This window comes from Schistocerca americana, chromosome 8 (genome assembly GCF_021461395.2).
Source record: "Schistocerca americana isolate TAMUIC-IGC-003095 chromosome 8, iqSchAmer2.1, whole genome shotgun sequence".
In the NCBI taxonomy this organism is placed as follows: domain Eukaryota; kingdom Metazoa; phylum Arthropoda; class Insecta; order Orthoptera; family Acrididae; genus Schistocerca; species Schistocerca americana.
This window is the reverse complement of record NC_060126.1, coordinates 394,873,391-394,884,886: the sequence shown is the minus strand read 5'-3', so window position 1 is coordinate 394,884,886 and position 11,496 is coordinate 394,873,391. Positions and strand designations below refer to the sequence as shown.

The 11,496-nt window shown below is 43.2% G+C and overlaps 1 pseudogene; it reads left to right on the top strand.

Annotated features, from left to right (window-relative positions):
• The first annotated feature begins 1,336 nt into the window (after positions 1–1,336).
• LOC124546240 lies at positions 1,337–1,454 on the top strand (annotated as a pseudogene).
• Positions 1,455–11,496: the final 10,042 nt, after the last annotated feature.

The following is an 11,496-nucleotide window of genomic DNA, read 5'->3' as shown; positions in this document are numbered from 1 at the left end:
AAGGTGCATAGGCAGGGAATGTCTAAGCAAGAGTGAAATATGCAGCTATAAAATCCTTTGAGAATCTAGTCATGGAAACAAAATGTGTGACAGGTGACAGAAATAATTTCAAATGTAGATCGAAGATGTTTCTTCTTAACGATTCCTTCTATAGCGTAGAGGAAGTGTAGAATAATTAATCATTTTTACAGGAAAGGCCTATAACATATGGCTGGCTCTGAGCACTATGCGACTCAACTGCTGAGGTCATCAGTCGCCTTATAACATATGTATATAATGTGTATGTGTTTTCAGCTGACATGTTTCACATCATAGCGTTTATCGCGAATAAGGCTGAATATGACTGATAGTGTTTCCCGATACGGTTATCTGGTTGCAGAAGACACACAGGACAACATTTCCACGTACACACTGACAAGGGAAACCAAAATATCACATATTTCATTCTTTTCTTGTGTTGGTAGTTCCGATTCAACGTACAAGCATCAACACGTATCAACATGGCTAATCTCATGTATAATCAGATCGGGCTCACAAATCACTTAACAGTATTGCACAGCATGCGTTATTGTATCAACACAACAAAACAACGTATCTTTGTCCCAGACGAACAACTTCCCGACGTTCTCTCGTACGGTTGATGACTTTGGCTGGGGGTTGTCACATCGGAAAAAAGTCAGCTGGGTCTGAACAGCTATCGAAAAACTCGTGCAGTAGGTCTAGGAGCGTGTCAGGGAGCACGCTGAGGCGGACGTGGCCAACAGGAGCCATTAGGTGACGAAAGCAAAGTGTGCCCTGACCTCGGCCGAGAGCTGGCGCCATGGCGCTGACGGGTAAGCCCCCGGATAAGAGCGTCCTACGTCATCACCGCTAGCGGACACACGCTGCCTCTCGTCTAGGTTACTGCCGCTCTAATCGAACAGTCCTTGGCCCCACCACCGAGACGCACACTCCTCTGACTCCTCTGCAATCGCGGGGCGAAGTACATTGAGGTCTATGCAGATGTACACAGCGTCTTTTCAAAACCAGCCGGAGCTGGATGTCGGAGTTGATAAGCAGTGGAAAATATTGGTTGAGAGCTATTAATACGAACCTGAAATAGCCAAAACATCGTCTTGTACACATGGGAGAAAGAGAGAAGACAGCGGCAGTTTTGATTTCCTACATCAGTTTTTACGAAACAGTGTGAGACAAAGCTACTCATTCACGGAACGTATGCACACGTAGATCACATAGTGCTGACCAAAAAAATCTATGTGCACAGTTCAGGTTCACGCTGTAGTTTTTTCGTGAAAACGTCGTGACATAATCGTTAAAAGTCCTCATCTTAATATGTGGCAACGGCCTTGCCGCAGTGGATCCACTAGTTCCCGTGAGATCACCGAAGTTAAGCGCTGTCGGGCGTGTCCGGCACTTGGATGGGTGACCACCCGGGCCACCTTGCGCTGTTGCCATTTTTCGGGGTGTACTCAGCCTCGTGATGCCAACTGAGGAGCTACTCGATCGAATAGTAGCGACGCCGGTCGAAGAAAACCATTGTAACGACCGGGAGTGCGGTATGCTTATCACACGCCCCTCCTATCCGCATCCTCAACTAAGGATGACACGGCGGTCGGATGGTCCCGATGTGGCCTGAAGACCGAGTGCATCCTAATATGTAACTTAATTATCGATCTATTTAATACAATGATTACACAGAGTAGTACTAGATAGCTATAATTAAAGCGAGGCTTCTGACTGGTATCCCATATAGACTGTAATTACGGTACGGCAGCGGCACTTGGTAGATATTCTTCTTCATCAGTGTGAAACCGATTTACGCTGAAAAAAAAGTTTGATTTTGTCCACCAGGTGCAAATCTGGGTCTGTGAATACAAGAAAGGCTTATCGAAATGTTTCCATACGTAGTGGACTGGTAACAAGATTGGGGCAGGAAATGACAATGAAGTGAAGAAAACATAAAGTTGACTTCATTATTAATCATTGCTTGTATAATACCTTCCGTACGAGCACCGGAGACGTCGACAAGATGCTGTACAGTGCCAGATTTGCACCTGGTGGCCAAAATTGGAAATAACTTTTATCCAGCGTAAACTGGTTCTGCATTAGCGCATTAGCATGTCTATCAAGTTTCGCTGCCATACGACAATTACAGTCCACACTCCATCTCCGTGAATAGCGGTACTTTAGTTATAACCATCCGGTGTAATAAAATAATAATGTCGTGTGATGAGGGCCTCCCGTCGGGTAGACCGTTCACCTGGTGCAAGTCTTTCGATTTGACGCCACTTCGGCGACTTGCGCGTCGATGGGGATGAAATGATGATGTTTAGGACAAACAACACCCAGTCCCTCAGCGGAGAAAATCTCCGACCCAGCCGGGAATCGAACACGGGCCCTTTGGTTTGACATTCTGTCACGCTGACCACTTTTTTTGAAATCTCATTTAGTTCGTTTTCGTTCGTTGTATCTGCTCGGGGCGGATGTCGGAAGACACCCGTTTCAGTTCGTGGTTGATCCATTAACTCAGTTTTTTTTTTTTTTAATTACAGAGTGCAGCTAACCCTCTGACCGAACACGCTGAATTACCGTGCCGGCTAACCACTCAGCTAACGGGGGCGGACCATTCCTACAGAGTAGATAAATGACAAGTTTTGACTGTCACTGGCCGCCGAATTACCTAAGGGTCATTCTTTCGTTTCCTTTTCAGCGCTGCCATAGCTCTCGCATTCGATCGGCACAGGACTTTTTAGACTTTTTGGATTCCTTCCGACACGAGATTTCTCTGACTCGTATTTTCTGCAATTCCTTGCATATTCACAGATCAAAGGAAACGACATCTTTCACTGTTTTGTAATTCTCAGTATAATATCGGATTCCATATACAGGGTGAGCCAATAATTATTGCCACCTAGAATGCCGCACGGGGTAGCCGCGCTGTCTTGGGCGTCCTGTTACGGTTCGCGCGGCTCCTCCTGTCGGAGGTTCGAGTCCTCCCTCGGGCATGGGTGTTTGTGTTGTCCTTAGCGTAAGTTAGTTTAAGTTAGATTAAACAGTGTGTAAGCTTAGGGACCGATAATCTCAGCAGTTTGGTCCCATAAGATCTTACCACAAATTTCCAAATTTTCCACCTAGCGTAACTCCGAAAGTACGATAGTAGCTGAAAAGTTTGTGAGACAAATGTCGCATGGGACAACAGGGGCCATAATATGACGTTGGTTTTTTGTTGCTAGGTGCGGTCGCGTCAGAGATATGAAGCTCAACTTTGCTTTATTTTTTTATGGGATGTTATAGTTTGGTACTTATTTTCTGATAGCGACTATCGAGACGAATCCAATGATGTGTAACAGTAAGGTCTTTGAAGGTCAACGAAGGTCAAAAGGTTGTCCTAAACGTTCATTTACAGAAGGTGTTCGAAGTGATGACCCTTGGTATCAGTGCAGTGTTGCAATCTTCTTATTATGGATTGAGTGGTATTCCTTATCTCATCGGCCCTTATCTAAGTACATGATTTCACAGTTCTCTCTCGTATATCGTGCATATAGTAAATGTTCGCGGAATACGGTGTATCCATCTAACGTGTCACTATCATGTAAACACGCAGTACAACACTAATAGGAACGGTAAGAATAGTATCGTCGAATCAAGCGAATGTGAATGATGTATTCCTTCGAAAAACAAGGCGATATGCTTCTCACTTACGGAGAATGCCAACGAATTTAAGTGAGAGCTAGAGACTTATGCGCTGAAAGATATTCTCAACGTACTTACCCTACACGTCGTACATTTAAACATGTGCATGACAAACTGAGAACAACTGGATCTTTAACGCATCGGAAACATATCCGGCAAAGGAAAATTACTAACGAGGAAACAGAAATTGGTACTCTTGACACTGTGGTTCGAGATCTTTGTGTTAGTTCGCGTCAAATCGCAAGGGAACCTGGCATGAGGCAGAGTAGTGTTGTTTGTGTTCTGCATCGCCGTATTGTCATCACGTAGCTCCTCAGTTGGGCCGGCCGGGGTGGCCGAGCCGTTCTAGGCGCTTCAGTCTGGATCCGCGCGACCGCTACGGTCGCAGGTTCGAATCCTGCCTCGGGCATGGATGTGTGTGATGTCCTTAGGTTAGTTAGGTTTAAGTAGTTCTAAGTTCTAGGGGATTGATGACCTCAGAAGTTAAGTCCCATAGTGCTCAGAGCCATTTGTAACATTTTTTGCATCGCCATAAATATCACCCTTACCATACCAGTCTCCACCAGGAATTAACTGGTACGGATTGTATGCGTCGCATTGAATTCCGCCGATGGGCTCAATTTCAGGTTCAGAGGGATGACGCAGTTATTAATTTGATTTTATTTACTGACGAGGCTACATTCACGAACCACGGAAATGTTAATTTACATAACAAGAATTATTGGGCAACTGAAAATCCATGTTCGCTGTGGCAAGTTGCACACCAAAAACCGTGATCGGTGAACGTATGGTGTGGGATTCTGGAGGACAGAATTATAGGCCCCTACTTCATCGAAGGAAAACTTAATGATAGGAAGCACACCACATTCCTGAAAGAACCATTAGGTCTGTAATTGGAAGAAATACCTCTGGGAACAAGGAACAGAATGTGGTGTCAACACGATTGGTGTCCGGCACATTTTTCGCTGATGGCTAGAAATGAGTTGCAGAGACGATTCTCAAATCGTTGGATTGGACGCGGAGGAGATGATATGTCGTGGCCGCCTCTGGATTTTTTATTGTGGGGATTCATAAAAGACATTATTTATAAAGACGTTCCAACTACACCTGAAGATATGCGAGAGAGAATTGTAAGAAAATGTGCTTCGATAAGTGCCGGTGAGATACGGAATACCACTCAATCCACGATAAGAAGATTGCAGCACTGCATTGATACCAATGGTCACGGCATCGAACACCTTCTGTAATGGGACGTTCATGCCACCTTTTTGACCTTCGTTGACCTTCAAAGGCCTTACTGTTACACATCATTGGATTCGTGTCGATAGTCGCAATCAGAAAATAAGTACCAAACTGTAGCATCCCATAAAAAAAATAAAGCAAAGTTGACCTTCATATCTCTGAAGCGACCCCACCTAGCAACAAAAGACCAACGTCATATTATGGCCCCCGTTGTTCCATGCAACTTTTGTCCCACAAACTTTTCAGCTCCTCTCATACTTTCGGAGTTATTCTTGGTGGCAATAGTCAGTGACTCAGCCTGTATATTCCGATGGATATTTTTACTGTCTCACTTTGGCTCCTAAAAGTGTTGTGCAGGCTCAACACAATAACATCCGAATCAGTGTTTTAGCTAAACGATTTTCTACGCTACACCAATTTATAACTTTATACAAAGCTAATTCTTAACCCTCACGCACAGACGCCTATTCTCCTACGATGACAACACTGTGCGACATACACTTACAGACGATTTATCCGTTGTGGCCTCAACCACTGCTAACGCAATATTAGTCTCGCAGTTATTAGCGTTTCAAATCAGTCATGGAAGTAAGTTCGATCGGCGAACGTATAAATGTTTTCACTTCAGAAATGAATCACAAGAATAAGTTTACACCCACGAGTAATTAAATTAGGGATACCGACTGTGTTTGAGAGAACGCGCTTCTGCAACCACGGCGAATATAAAAGCTCTACGAGTTACCACTCTATGCTATATGCTGATAATATTCTTCTGATTACTGAAGACAGCACCAACCTTCAACGACAGATCCAAGCACGTAAGATCTGCTATGAATGGTCCGGATTACACCTTAAAATAAGAAGACTCAGTACCTCCTGGAGTTGCAAATAATGCGGAAACCATCGAGAACTACATTACAGTTCCGCGAGAGATAAATATCTTCAAGTCCCTTTGCTCAAAAAACGCTGCTGGAAGTTCAGTCGGTCCTGAAACCACATACCACAGAGAGATGCGTCACCTAAACTAGTTTTACGATGATGATGTTGCTACTCGCCGATGTTACAGAACGATGACTTCGAGAAGCATATTAGCCGACGGATACCTTCTGCCAGCGTCGTGGCCCTGACAGCATATTCATTGCCGATCGACCGCCATATCATCCGCAGCCATTGACGTCATTAGATTGCGTTATGGAGGATATGGGGTGAGCGCAGCGCTCTCCCGGACGTAGCTAGTTTCCCAGACCTCGGAGACGATACTTCTCGCTTAAGTAGCTCCTCAACTGGGTTCACGAAGCGGAATGCACCCCGTTCCAGCCCTCCAGCCAAAGAAAAATCTCCGGCCATACCGGGAACCGATCGCAGGACTTCTACATAGCAATCAGATACGCTGACCATTTAGCCATGGAAGCAGTCAGGTGAAGTGTTACATTACGCAGGATTCACAAACGTGACATAATTTCTTACTATGTTTGATTTGCAAATAGGTCAAACTATGAAATTTAGGTGTTACCTCTCCTATCCACCGGATCCATAATAATGTCGTGTGACGAGGGCCTCCCGTCGGGTAGACCGCTCGCCTGGTGCAAGTCTTTCGATTTGACGCCACTTCGGCGACGTGCGCGTCGATGGGGATGAAATGATGATGATTAGGACAACACAACACCCAGTCCTTCAGCGGAGAAAAATCTCCGACCCAGCCGGGAATCGAACCCGGGCCCTTAGGATGGACATTCTGTCGCACTGACCACTCAGCTACCAAGGGCGGACACCGGATCCATAACATCAATAAAGAAAATAATTTACAGAAAATAGTAAGATAAATCGATAATAAGGAGGAAAACAAAATAATAAAATCAGTTGTAAGGTTGCATCTAGTAAGATACTTCTTATTTCCCGTCATTCTTGTATTTCAGATCCACTACGAAAATTATAAAAATTGTAGTATTCATTATCCGGATGGTACTTTTCCGGCTCCAAACAAGAAACTGAAAAGACACCAATTTCAGCCACTGTGGCAGTAATGCGTTTCGAGAAATAAACCACATACTATTTTTTGGTGTTATGAAATAAATATATGTACAAATATATTTGGTAAATGTTAGCAATCTTCCGATACGAGACGTATAAAACTATTTTCGTGTCCCTGTTTCAATAGTATTATACCGGAAAGTCAGTAACTATTTTCATTCATTTATTAAAGGATATTATGTGGCCGTTTATAATTAGTACATGTTATCTGTGCAAAATTTATGTGTACGTATCTTTAAATGTCTTTTAACGTGAAATTTAAAAATTTTGAATACCGCTTTGCATACAATAATGTTGTATTGTATTGTATTATATGGGACTGGGGACCTAGAAACGACGGAGATGCTTTATCCGCGCCGTAGCCCTCAGTGGTTCACAACGCCACAACACGCTACTACACTCCACTCACCGCACCGCCGACCCACACCGAACCCAGGGTTACTGTGCGGTTCGGCCCCCAGCGGACCCCCGGGAACGTCTCACACCAGACGAGTGTAACCCCAATGTTTGCGTGGTAGAGTAATGATGGTGTACGCGTACGCGGAGAATGTGTTTGCGCAGCAATCGCCGACATAGCGTAACTGAGGTGGAATAAGGGGAATCAGCCTGCATTCGCCGAGGCAGATTCAAAACCTCCTTATAAACCGTCCACAGACTGGCCGGGACACCGAACCTCGACACTAATCGGTCGGACGGATTCGTGCTGGGGATCGACACGCCTTCCCGCCCGGAAAGCACTGCGTTAGACCTCACGGCTGACAGGGCGGGCATAACAATGTTAGTTGTATGTTTGTTAACACTGATAGAAACCCACCCGGACAGCGATGCTTGTTAAAGCGATGCTTTTAGGACGGGGATGTGTGCTGGCTCCGGACACAAGCACTATGGTGCATTAACGAAGAGGGTCGGTGTGACAGGCAGCCTGGACGTGGTTTTATGCGGTTTTCCACATCCTACGAAGTGAATACTGGTCTGGTTCCCAGGTCCCGCGTCAGTTACTTGATTCGCAAAAATTTGGAAAACTTTCGCTCACTTTCACAAGGAACAACACTACTCGCAGATAGGTGCCGTACACGTATCCCGTCCTGGCGGATAACAGGGTGGCGACAGTCTGGGCATTCGGTCACCCCTTAAACTAACCACGAGAACCCTGCGCCGTTGCAGGACAAAGGTACAAGGAAAAGAAGAAGATAATTTAGGTATCAGTTTAGCTACATATCATTCTTTTGAGCGTTTGGTTGTAAAAGTCTTTTTTATTGATTGACTGTTCGATGAAAGAGTGCAAATGGCTTAATAGCGAATAGGTGACAAGTCAAGTAAGAAATTAAAAACAAATCCGACAATGTCGGATATCGGTTTTCATTACAGAGACCTGCAGTCACATGGTCTTCACCAGTTTGTTTGACTAAGGGTTCCGCGAATTTCTGTACGTTCAGAAATATAATACACAGGTAGCCATCAAAGATGCAACACTAGAAAGAATAGAAAATAACGAAATTTTACTTTTCGTGCGTAAAAAGAATAGTAGGAAAAATATCTGATTGAATCTTTACGTGATGGGAACGAAAAGGGTGCGAGATTTGGTACATAGATTTGCCACCTATGGTACAACAGTGGCAGTAATATGGCTGGACGTTTAGTGGAAGTGAGTTTGCCTGAGACATTGCATGCTCCTTGCTCTCTATATCAGAGTTCGTCAACTGTAGTGGTTGAATGGTGATAACGTGCCATGCCAGTCTTACAGCAACCCATGACCAGATGTTTTCACTGTGTGAGACGCTAGGAGCTCACCAGGCTAACACTAATAGGTAGGTCAGAACAGCACGGGTAATACAAGGACTTGCATTATCTTCTTGAAAGATAACATCACAGAAACTTCGAAGGTAGGGCACATTTATCATTCTTAACATGTCAGAAATGTAGTTGCATGATTCGCAAACATTTGGGAAACTTTCGCTCACTTTCACATGGGCAACACTACTCGCAGACAGTTGGGGTACACGTATCCCGTCATGGGAATTTTGTACTAATTTGTACTATTCGAGCCAGAGGTGATCGTTTTACGTAAGTTCCTGAAAGTAAGTTCCTGAAAGTTTGGCCGTACCTTTTTGTAACACCCTGTATAGATTTGAAAGACGGGAGACAGATAAGTTCAATAGAGTGGGAGTCTGTAATTGTCTTGGTATAATATGCGTGTCCAAACCTTTCTGTTTACTATAAAGTTACAGTAGGAGACCATGTTAAGTGTGTAGGACATGGAGAATGATTATGTGTGATTTATATTTTAGTTTCCCGGAGGATGAACAATGAGTAAATATGTGGCTCCAGAAAATAAGGAGTAATTTTGTCCCCACAAAATTTCCAAAGTTTGTTCAAAACACTTTGAAGAGGAATGTTTAGACAGAGAAAAATTTGGACGTGTGTGGCTGAAGGTAGATGCTGTACCAACTATTTTTAATTTTCCGCAGCACCTACCACCAATTTCTGCATTCAGCTTAAATACATTTTCTGCACAAATCAAATAAAAAACACAATAGTGTAGCTAATCAAAGTACACATTCATCTTCTTTGGTGTATTTTGTCTTCAATTTATTTTCTTCACCGTTTGATTAAGAAGCGTAAAATAGTAGTAAACATTCCCCACTCTTTCATTTGTGTCACTTTCCACATTCCCTTAATGATGTTATATGGGTTGACTGTTACATGACCAACTGTATTTGCTTTACAGTACATTTATTCTCCGATCGCCTTTTTTCCCGCCTTCTTACTCAGTCTACTACTTATTTAATAAACTGGGAGCAAGTACGTAAAATGCGTTAAATAAACACTTCAAAGCGTCACCAGTAAGAAAAATTGTGCTTTAGGTCGCAAAAACGAGAAAATAAATACGCAGAAATAGCAGAAAAATGGGTGAATTAGCAGGGATATAATCGCTAATGTGTGGCAAATTCGGTGATGTTTTGCAAGACTACCACTGCAAAAATGTACGTCAGGCTCTGTAATACTATAAAGTGCCGTATCATACCGAAAACTACCAAAAATCGAGTGCATCTGAACTGTGACACCTATCGCAAAGAAACAGAATGCAATATCACTTGCCCTTAAAAGTTACGTAGCTGGTTTATTCCCGGTATCAAATGGATACTTTTAAAATGTCTGCGCAACATATATAAATAATCCACGACACGTACGAAAAGAATCCGTCTGTACTAGGGATGTAATGACATTCGAAATATACTGGGCGCTATACGGACAAACACACGACGTCCCGAGAACACGTGACCAGGCCGGCAGTGTATGTTGACAACTCAAAATCTGTGAATGCTCACTCCAGAGATATTTACTCTATACACTGCACCAATGAAACAATTCACGGATCAACCACAGTCTGCATGTAACGAAAATACCAGTCAAAATGTATAGTTCAGAAACCAATATATATACAAATATGACGCACACATACCGCACAGGACAAACACACAACAAGAACAAAACACGCCACAACAACACATACCACGTTGTGCAAACACAAACACAAGCTATTATCATGGTAAACCACAGCAACATTATCGTAATTACTCGCCATCTGAACATTACAGTAATTACAGTGGAACAAATCCATATTATAATGCAAAGGAAGAAGAAAGCTTAATAAAACACACAATTTCAGACTTTTATCCCAGAGAAATGAACCAATCATCCGGCGATTTTCTTAAATCTTTTAGTAACGCATTTCCACGCACTTGGAGTGACCGGAAAAAGATTTCATATATTGTCGGTTACATCCAAGGCGATGCAGCTGTCTGGGCATACAGTCAAGCTGACGTATGTACCACGTACAGTGAGTTTGAGCGTGCCTTTCTGAACAAATTCTGGTCGCAATCTGTTCAGGAGCGACTCAGAAGGCAAATTTTAGAACCTGAAACTTTTACCGGTAAAAATTGTAACTTACACAGATATTTTGAAAAATATTTGGCATGGGTCATTTTTTGGACGAATCAGTCGCAACACGTGATGTACTCAGTGCGTTGAAGACCAAATTGCGTTTCAACATTAAAGAAAAACTCTTACATATTCCGGATGACGATCCACATTATTTTTTAACAGCTTTAGATTCGGTTGACATGTTACTAGAAGATCAGCGCTTCGCGCGGCAGAACAGCAGCCACAATGTTTATATTAGTGGTATGCAAAACATGCAGGCTTGCCAACTCAATTCTGGCGCGCCGACAGTTGGATACTCAGTACAGCAAAAACAGCCAACTCACATGCCGTCTCAATACGGAAATCAAAATCAACACGCGTATTCCAATACAAACAACATTTACAACAGTAATAACACTTCATGCAGCAATCCATACAATAGGCACCGCGGTAATAACAACAACAACGGTAACAAAGGATACAAATATAACAACAAAAACACAAACAGAAGTAGAAACAATAATAACTACGAGCCAAGACAGCATCAAGGCTGGACTCGTAGCGATCAATACTTTCATTCAAACACTGCTATACCACAGCAGCCAC